The sequence below is a fragment of the Pinus tabuliformis genome, chromosome 5_1 (assembly GCF_031772625.1).
Source record: "Pinus tabuliformis cultivar Carrire ecotype Pingquan chromosome 5_1, CPIR1, whole genome shotgun sequence".
NCBI classification, from domain to species: Eukaryota; Viridiplantae; Streptophyta; class Pinopsida; order Pinales; family Pinaceae; genus Pinus; species Pinus tabuliformis.
In genome coordinates, this window is record NC_142305.1 from 2,786,322 (window position 1) to 2,795,783 (window position 9,462).

General features: G+C 42.9%; 1 pseudogene; it reads left to right on the plus strand.

Moving 5' to 3' along the window:
* Nucleotides 1-2,749: 2,749 nt before the first annotated feature.
* Nucleotides 2,750-3,435, plus strand: LOC149163249 (uncharacterized; annotated as a pseudogene).
* Nucleotides 3,436-9,462: the final 6,027 nt, after the last annotated feature.

Here is a 9,462-nt window from a genome sequence, read left to right on the forward strand (position 1 = left end):
CACTTATTCACATGTGCTCATTGGAACTTATTCATATGGAATTTATTAGCATGGGCGGATGAGGGATCCTAATTTATTTACTCGCAAGAGAGGTTGTTTCTGGTTTTTCAAACTTCATTATTTTCCCGAAATATGTATGATCATTAAGGTTTTTCCTTTCCCCTCCTCGAGCCAGCCGGATAAACCGATTCATTCAAAACTTACAACCAAGTCAATAGCAAGGACTAATTGTTGAAGGATAAGGTACCATGGATGACTAGAGTTCCCCTCTAAAATAGAATTCAACACTCTACCTTGGTTGTGACTTTAGGGTCAATCAAGTGCAGGCACAGAAAGAAACACAGCTTAACCACCAGTGTAGAGACTACTTGAACCCTAGGATGCCAAACTAAAGTAATGTTCCAGAAATTTTATTCAGGGCAGAAACATTATTAAAGGACAAAAATAAAAGGTGTAAAGAAGGTGAAAGGGTAAGGGAAAAAGGAAGGTCTAAACTAAGGAAAAGAAGGAAACTATAGTACAGGGGTGGACAAGCAACTGCGGGAGCTACTAAGTGAAATAAAATTTGAGGTCATGGCCATTTACGAGAAGGGGTTCAACCCTCCCTTCTAAAGTCTGCAATCTGTAGGTATGTTGGCCAATCTTTTCCTTAACCTGGAAAGGACCAATCCACAAGGTCTGGAATTTGGTGTGTTTACCTTTGTCCTCATGAGCCTTATCCCATTTGAGGACTAGGTCACCCACATTGAACTCATTACTCCCTGCAGATTTCTTACCAAGCCACCTCTAGATTCGGCTTTTGTGAACGGCAAGCTTCTCCCTAGCCTTCTGTCTTTCCTCTTCTAGTTTGAGGAGAGTATCAATTCGATTTTGCACGGTAGGGCAAGGGGTGCCTCGCAACTCTTGCAACAACTAGAGAGCGGAAAGGTACAAGTTGGGCGATAAGACAGCGTCTTTCCCATAGACAAAAAAATAGGGGGATGTTCTGAGAGATGGTTTTGGGGTGACCCAGTTGACCCACAAGGCATTGTTCAAGGCATTGTGCCAATTCCTTTGGTGTGACAACAAGGTTTTCTTGAGAATGCAGATTAGGTTTTTGTTGGTGGATTCTGCTAGGTCATTTCCCTGGGGCTAATAGTTAGTGGAATGTTTCAAAACAATGTTATTTTCCAAAGCAAAATAATATAACCTTAAAGACAAGAAATAAGTAGCATTATCAAAAAAAAGGGAGGTCAGAACACCGAACCTAGCCACGATGTACTAATTGACAAAAAATATTACCTTTGTCGTTGATTTTTCGTGTAATGGAATGGCTTCCACCCACCATATGAAATAGGTTGTAGTCATGAGTATATAACTATGTTGTTTTGATGAGGGTGGCACAATCTCCCCGATGACATCTAGTGCCCACTATTGAAAAGGTTCCTCAACTGCTATAGAGTGGAGAGGAGTAACCCACTGAGCTTGCTTTCCAACATACTTTTGACAAATGGGGCATTTCCAAGCATACGCGTGTGCATATTTGAAAAGGGTAGGCCAATAAAATCTTTCCCTCATGATCTTATGTGCAGTAGTATCGCTGGCATAATGGCTTCCTACCTACCCATCATGTAGCTCCTTTAGCACACGCTAGGCTTCGTCAATTCCAAACATCTGAGTAACACGTCGTGGTGGCGTTTACTAAACAAATTCCCTTGGATTAATTGGTAAGATGCATCTTTGAGTCTCACGACCCTTTTTTCTCTCATGGACAAGGTAGGAGGTAAGGTCCCTTGCCCCAAATACTGCTTCATATAGACGTACCAAGGTGAAGAGTCATGTGCGGTGGTGAGTTCATTTTGGTACATCTCGATCTCGTGATCCCAGCCTTATGATTCTTCGTTTTGTCGCTCAGTGGCTTCAGCAGTTAATTTACATAGCCCATGTCCTTTCATTGTGTGAGCGAGGTTGAAATCCAAGTCATATTCTTGGAGGCACGTCATCCAATTGGCCCTTCTCTCACCCAACTCTTGATGGACGAATAGTGACCTAACAATAGGGTGAGGGACAAACAATGTCACATGGTTCTTGAGAATGTAGGGTTTGAAATGTTTCACCGCTCTGTAGACCTCATACGCTTGTTTATCGATGTCTGGGTAGTTGAGTTTTGCGCTCTGCAGTCCTGTGCTCATGAAGGATATGGGTCGCTCATCAAAAAATAGTCATCCATATCATTATCCACAGCTGAAGCTGAGTATATTGTTGCAACAGACTGTTGTTCTCAGATACTATGGATGAAGGAAGCTCTAAAAGATCTCGACATATGTACAGATCAACCAATTTCCGTCTATTGTGACAACAGAAGTGCTATCAGTCTCAGCAAAAATCCTGTGATGCACTCAAGAACCAAACACATACCAATCAAGTATCATTTCCTCCGTGAACAAGTAGCTGAACAAAACATCGTCCTGGAATATATCAGTACTAAGGAGCAGATAGCTGATATTTTCACAAAACCTCTTCCTCGAGAAGCATTCGAACATCTGCGTCAAAAGATGGGCGTTATTTCTTTATCATCACTAAAGTTCATTCATAAAGATGTAGCAGGACAGGGGGAGCAGTTTGACAGGGGGAGTCCATATGCATCCCTTTGCCATTGATGTCAAAGGGGGAGAAAGCAGAAGAATATTGCCATCAATAACAAAGGGGGAGATTGTTGGACACAGATTGTCATTGATGTCAATATGGCAATATTCGAGCAGATAGACGACAGAGATGGAGACTGTGTATGATTTGGGGAGCAAGATGATCGAAGGTTTGAGCAAGGAGAAGGTCCAGAGTGGGGATGTGATTGCGATCGATAAAGCTTCTGGGAAGATTACAAAGTTGGGGCGGTCTTTTGCGAGGTCCAGGGATTATGATGCAATGGGGCCGCAGACCAAGTTCGTACAGTGCCCGGATGGAGAGCTTCAGAAACGCAAAGAAGTGGTGCATTGCGTTACGCTGCATGAAATCAATGTCATCAATAGCAGGACGCAAGGGTTTCTGGCCCTCTTTACAGGAGATACTGGAGAGATCCGTTCTGAAGTGAGGGAACAGATTGACAGTAAAGTTGTTGAATGGAGGGAAGAAGGCAAAGCTGAAATTGTACCAGGTGTGCTTTTTATTGACAAAGTCCATATGCTTGACATTGAATGCTTCTCATTTTTGAATCGTGCTCTAGAGAATGAGATGGCACCGATATTGGTTGTTGCAACAAATTGTGGCATCACAAAAATCTGTGGAACAAATTACAAGTCTCCACATGGTATACCCATTGATCTATTAGACTGCCTGCTCATTATTTTGACACAGCGATACATGGAAGATGAATGTGAACCGTCGGATCAAAGAGCAGCGAATCCAACGGTCGTCGCACGCGAAAGATGCGCGGACGATAATGCGGGGGAGACGTAGAAGTAGACAGTAAGCGGTATTCCCCGCACCGCCCATCGGAGTTCGGTGGAATACGTACAAGAGCCAATGATCCAATCAAAATACAACGTGTGGAAGATGAAAACCGCCACCCCCGCAGGTTAACGAATATGCAGGTTTCGGCGAGGAAAGGTGCGAATGTCGTCCGATCACGGAGGGGTTTGATCGGACGGTGAGGAGATGCACGAGGTTTAATGTGCAAGCAAAAGGCCGTAGCGACGCAGGAACCGTTGGATGAGGGTGATCAACGACTGCGATTGCGAATGCGGCAGAGGCTAATATGGGCGCGATTACGTGGGTTTTTGGAATAAAAGAGAAACGGCGGGGCAAAAGGGTGTTTCTAGACTTTTATATCAGTTTTCTTAGATTTTGTTCCTTTGGTTTTTGGATCGCAATGGCAATGGCGACTTCCACCATGATGAGATCGTCTGTTACGGCGGGATCGTTTCGTGAAAATCATCGTCCTTCTATGGCGGTTGATGCACAGATCTGATCGAAGATAACCAGCACCGATGGCACAGTCAGATTGCCTTTCGGAAGCTTTGGAAGCAATTTCTTCGGATCCACTGCAGAGTTTGGCCAGGGTTCAGCCTTACAATGTCAGAGTGCTAGGACTTTGCAACCAATTAGAGCTACTGCAACAAAGTCCCTCCTAGAGTTCAAAGATCTTCAAGAAAGGAGAGGACCAAGATAGGAATAAATGGATTTGGTCGTATTGGGAAGCTAAAAGATCAAGCGAAGTCAGAGGAAACGACAGCCACTGAGGAGGAAGCCTAAGAGATGGTGTAAGCAGAAATGAATGGACAAAGGAATGGGAATGTATAAAATAGTAGAAACGGAGCACTGTTGGTGTGGTTATGGTGGTGAAAAACCCGAGGGTGAGATAGTAGAAGCAGTAGAAGCAAAAGAGGCAGAAAAAGCAGCGAAGGCTATAGAGGCAGCAGAAGCAGCAGAGGCAGGAGAGCAGGAGTGAGACAACCTCAGCTGAATAGAGTGCAGCAGCATACCTGTTTATACCAAGGTTGGGTTGGAGCCCAAGAGGTTGGAGCCTCAGCGCTGAACAGGACTGAAGTCATTGGGGTAGGTGCTCCTAAGTGCAAAACCACTGCAAAACAGTGTTGGTGCTCTGGAGGTTGGAGCCTCACTGAAGTCCAAGTTGGAGCTTGGTAACTATTCACAATTAGATTTATACTTATATTGTATTTATTTCTTTGCACTGTCTTGAGTTTTAATAAAAGCATTAAATTCAGCTGTTGATTTCTGTGTTCTGTGTATACATATACATATCTATATAGGTTGTTGCCAATCACTAGAACAATTAACCCTCTCAGTGTTTCGACCAAAGTTCCCCACTTCATTCCAAAGGTCGTCTTTAACCGATCTAGTTCGGCAACCAGCACCTGGTTGTACCTGGAGAAACCATCGAGCAAGGAAAACATTTCCAAACCAGAGACTGTTTGAAGAATCTACTCCATGGAGAGAACTAATAATTGTCTTTATCTAAAGCTCAGTTGAGATTTCAGAAGTCGACACAACCAAATTTCATCGTACTTCTTTCGCACAAGAACCAGGTTCAAAACCCAAGTAGAGTGCCTGACTTTGACTTTTGAATGAGGGGCTCTAACGTAGGATGTATTTTTCTTAATTCTGTTGGAATGGTTTGACCCCTTCTTTTGTAGGAATAACATGTTGAATGATCTGAGTGTCATATGCCTTCAACTCATCATACGTCCAAGAAAATACATCTTGATACCTCTAAAATAAGTTGATGAAGGACTGCCTTTCATCAAGAGAACACCCAACACCCAGATTGATGAACTTGGGGTCAATCTCAATCCCAAGATTAATTTGCTCGTGTGAGAGTGTTGAACTTTGTGTCTTGGTATTCGGTGGGCCACGAAACAGTTTTTCATATCAAATAATTTGTCCAGTGCAACCACACCTTTGGGCACAGGGTTTCCCGTGCACTCATTTGCTTCCTCTTGCAAGGCCCTTTCATGCTCTTCCTCTTCTATCACCGCATCTTTAAAGACCTCAGCGTTTTCCATAAAATCCAGTATCGTTGATCATCATTGAAAACACGTAGATTAGTTACATTATCTAGGACAGTGTGTTTATAAACAATCTCAATAGAAAAGCCATCCCTTAAAGGTGTAAACTTGGTTGCAGTGTTAGCTAAAGTATCAGTGGCTACATTATTAATCCTAGGAACATAATTAATACTGAAAGCTTTAAAGGCACAAATTAATCGCCATACCTCTTACTAATAGTTTTTTAGGTGTGGTGATAGACAATGAATTGTGTTTCGTACCTACCTTGTAATGATTTCAAAATCACTGATCACCTTCAAACATTCAACCTTTAGGTCAATAGCTTTCTTGAGCCCAAGGATCAGCGCCTCATACTCCGCAGTGTTGTTAGTGCACTGGAATTCTAACCTACAAGAAATTAAAAATTTATTTTTTGGGGGTCCATGAGGATACAACCTGCACCGGCTCCATCCTGAGTCTTAGACCCATCATAATATAAAGTCCAAATTTCATTGCTAGTTACATCTACGCTTAACGTATTTACATCTATAGTACAAGTTTCATTAGCATCAACTGGAGGGCAAGGAAGAAGTTCCAGCTGCGTATTAAGTGGGATGGGCGATGGCAAGGCTTGATAGCACCCAATATCAGTTTCCAAAAAACACATTCCCAACTCTTCTTGAGCAAATCTAATGGGTTCATTCACCCCTCAAGATCTGTGATTGTATGCTTCATGTAGGGTTCATTGTTAACTATGATCTAGTTGTTCTTGCCTTTGTAAGGCATCCCATAAGTGGGACTAGTCAGTGGAAAATACCCTTGGAGTTTGCTCGACCAATCCATGTTGAGCAGCAGGCCATACGCTTCTGGAATGTCAACAACAACCATGTCAATGCATTGATGCACCCTATCCAATTGGATGATCTTAGCATCTGGCTTCTCAGGTTGAATGCTTAACTTTTTGCACACCGATAAAGGCATGACATTAGTTGACACATCGAAGTCAACAACGCAATCGTGCACATTGTAGTTCAAGATTTCGAAAGTTAAAAGGAACAGGGGAGTCGAACCTCTCGAATTTGCATTTGCAGCGTTAAAAATAGATTAGAGGTCAACTGAGGCCCGACACTGACTAGGACATCTTGTCTTCATAGAAGAGGCAGTGTTGATGGTTGAAGATGAGGTAGCGAAGGCTTTGACAATTAGTACATGTTGGTTGGCTATCTTGGCAACTTCATAAAGTGAAATGTTGGGCCACGTCTCCTTGATATCTTTGATGATGTTATATCTCAAGTCTGAAGGTACAGTGCCCTCTAAGGATGTCTGAGGAAGTGAAGGGGATTAAGCAGACTTAGCCAAGGTTCTGGGACTAGATGAATTTCCCTTTCCACTTGCTAAGGCATCCTTCAGGGTTTGGCTAGAGGAACTCTTAGGGGTAGGGGTCGATGGCTAACTTGAGTTGTTAGGAGGAAGGATCCTTCTCAGTAATGCCTTCTTTTTCTCTTCCAGAGTAGAATTTGATATCAGTGCCTTGCTCCTAAGATTATAAGTCTTTAGAGGCTTGGGGGGGAGTGTCGCTTGAACCTCTGCCCCGGGATGACTTTGAAAGCTAGGGCAGTGAACCCAGTGTTTTCATCTAGAGGTGCAGTGTCTTCCTCGGGATCGTTAGACTCTTCCTCATTCTCTCTAATGGTATGATCCTCCATGAATTGGGTCACTATCGCAATCATGTAGTGTATCCATTATGGACAAGTTTTTTCGAAATGAGAGGCTTCGTGAAGAGTGCGAAAATTCTCCTTACCCATCTCTTCCACATTGAAATTTGTGTTAGAACTCTGAGATGACTTCGCGGGGGGTTATTTTTCCTTTGCAAAAAAAAAAGGTTTTGTCGGTTTACTACCTGAAGAGGCTCGCTAGTCTTCCTTTTTAATTCAGAGACTTTTGTTAATTGCTTCAAGGATTTGGCTAATCCCTCGAAATCGAAGGAATTCTTGTCCTTATCACCAAATTTGCTAGTTGAGGCTTTGGCTTTCTTGTTTGTTGGCTTAGACTCTTCCTCAATGTCGTGCTCAAGGGCTCCTATAGACAGCAAATCTTTCTCCACATCAAGAGCTTCTCCAAGTTTTCCACTAAGGTGGCTTTAGCTTCACGCTTGACAAACACAGTGATATCGAGTGGGAGGGCTCTAGTATAATAGTCAACAACGATAAAATCATCAAGAGCCACATCTACTGGAAACTTATTCAAGATGGTAGTAAAACTCTGATTGAAATTTTTTACCTTTTCCTTCTTATGGCACTTTAGTGTGCTCAAATCAATGAGGAGCATGGATGGTGTCTTGCCTTCAGAGAACTTTTCAAGGAATGTTTTTCGGAACTCCTTCCAAGTTCATATTAATGCCACAAGCAGGGAGCGATACCAAGTCGCAGCCTTATTTTCTAAGGTATGAGGAAAAACCCTACAAGCCACGTCATCATATTGCGCTCTCATCATTTGCAGCGCTAGGTAAAAATTGTTAATATGGTCCTCAATCATGGTTCCTTTTTCAGGGTCAAACTTCGGAAGGTGTTTCCCAAGGTGATGGGGCATATCATGAAGGGGGCCTTGGATGCCTAAAGGGCACTGACCCATCCAAGCTAAAGGTTGTCAATAGTTGGCTCTTAGTGGCAGAGCGAATATGACGTGGTTGGCATTTTCTTCATAATCACTTTCAGTGCCCGACCTAAACCCTTCACTGGTGTGGGGTGGTTTTTTGTCATTCCCTTAAGGGATCCTCAAATGTCCTAAATATCTGAAGTTCCTGACAATTCTGAAGTTTCCCAAGTTCCTAGGGAACCTGAAAGGCCGCTCATTACAGGGAGGATCTACATTGTAAAGATTAATGTGGTTTTTTATGTTCTCATCATTTCCCTGCCCCAGGGGCACCTCAATGTTTCCCCTTAAAAGTTGATTGTTAACCCGAGTATTTTCCGGCAACAGTTGATTATTTTCCCGTGTATCCTCCTGCTGCAATTGATTATTACCTCTCGTGATTGTGCTTCTTGGGTCTTCCCTCTCGAACGCTGGGGGGATTTCCAAACCTTTAATCAAGAGTCTTTCAACGGCGTCTACATAATCATCCCAATCAAATGCAGTACCAAATTAACCAAGACACCTTAACAAGTATGGTGAGGCTTGGAGGTGTGTGAGTTAGGTAGGGAGCTAGTGGCAGGGATGCACTTTAGACCTCTAGCGAACTAACGAGTGATAGGGCGTAAAGCTCTCAACTGATCATATGTGACTTCATATAGAGGAGCTTCCTCTCCCACCATGGTGTCCTCGAGTGGAGGAGGTTGGGAGTCCCTGAGGTGGAGATCTACGAAAGGCGGGACGGAGAGACGTTTCAAGGGAAGCGTGATGGGGTTGACTACTAGCTCAATAAGAAGTTTATGTGCAAGGGTGCGTGTTGGTGTCGGCCATCAAGCCCTCCTAGGGCCAAATCCGTTGATAGGCTAGAATTACCGCCAAAAATTTGGGGATCTCCCCGGTGCAAAATCCCAATTAGACTCTACACTATTTGATTTAGGGATCACAGCCGATATGTAGGCCCGGCTGTCGTATAATTGGTTGAAGCTAGCGTCAAACGAGAAAGGGAATATCAACTAAATAAAACGTATAAACATCAACAAACACAAGTGAGTAGCCAATGAAAGCTTCATGAAACAACTACCATAAATAGCAATATTAGAACTTCAAAGCATGAAGCTTAAGAAAAGCATCGTTAGCAAAACTCCAAATAAGACCATGCATATCTAAAGGATAAACTTAACAACCAAGAATATGTTCAAGATGGTTAACCATTTACAAACACGAGTGCACAATCTACAATAGTATTATGCCAATATCAATAAAGCAATTTATCAACATAAGCACAGGGTCAACATATCATATACCACCTGTGTGTTGCAAAGGAAATTCGTAGCATTGGAAGATAAATGAG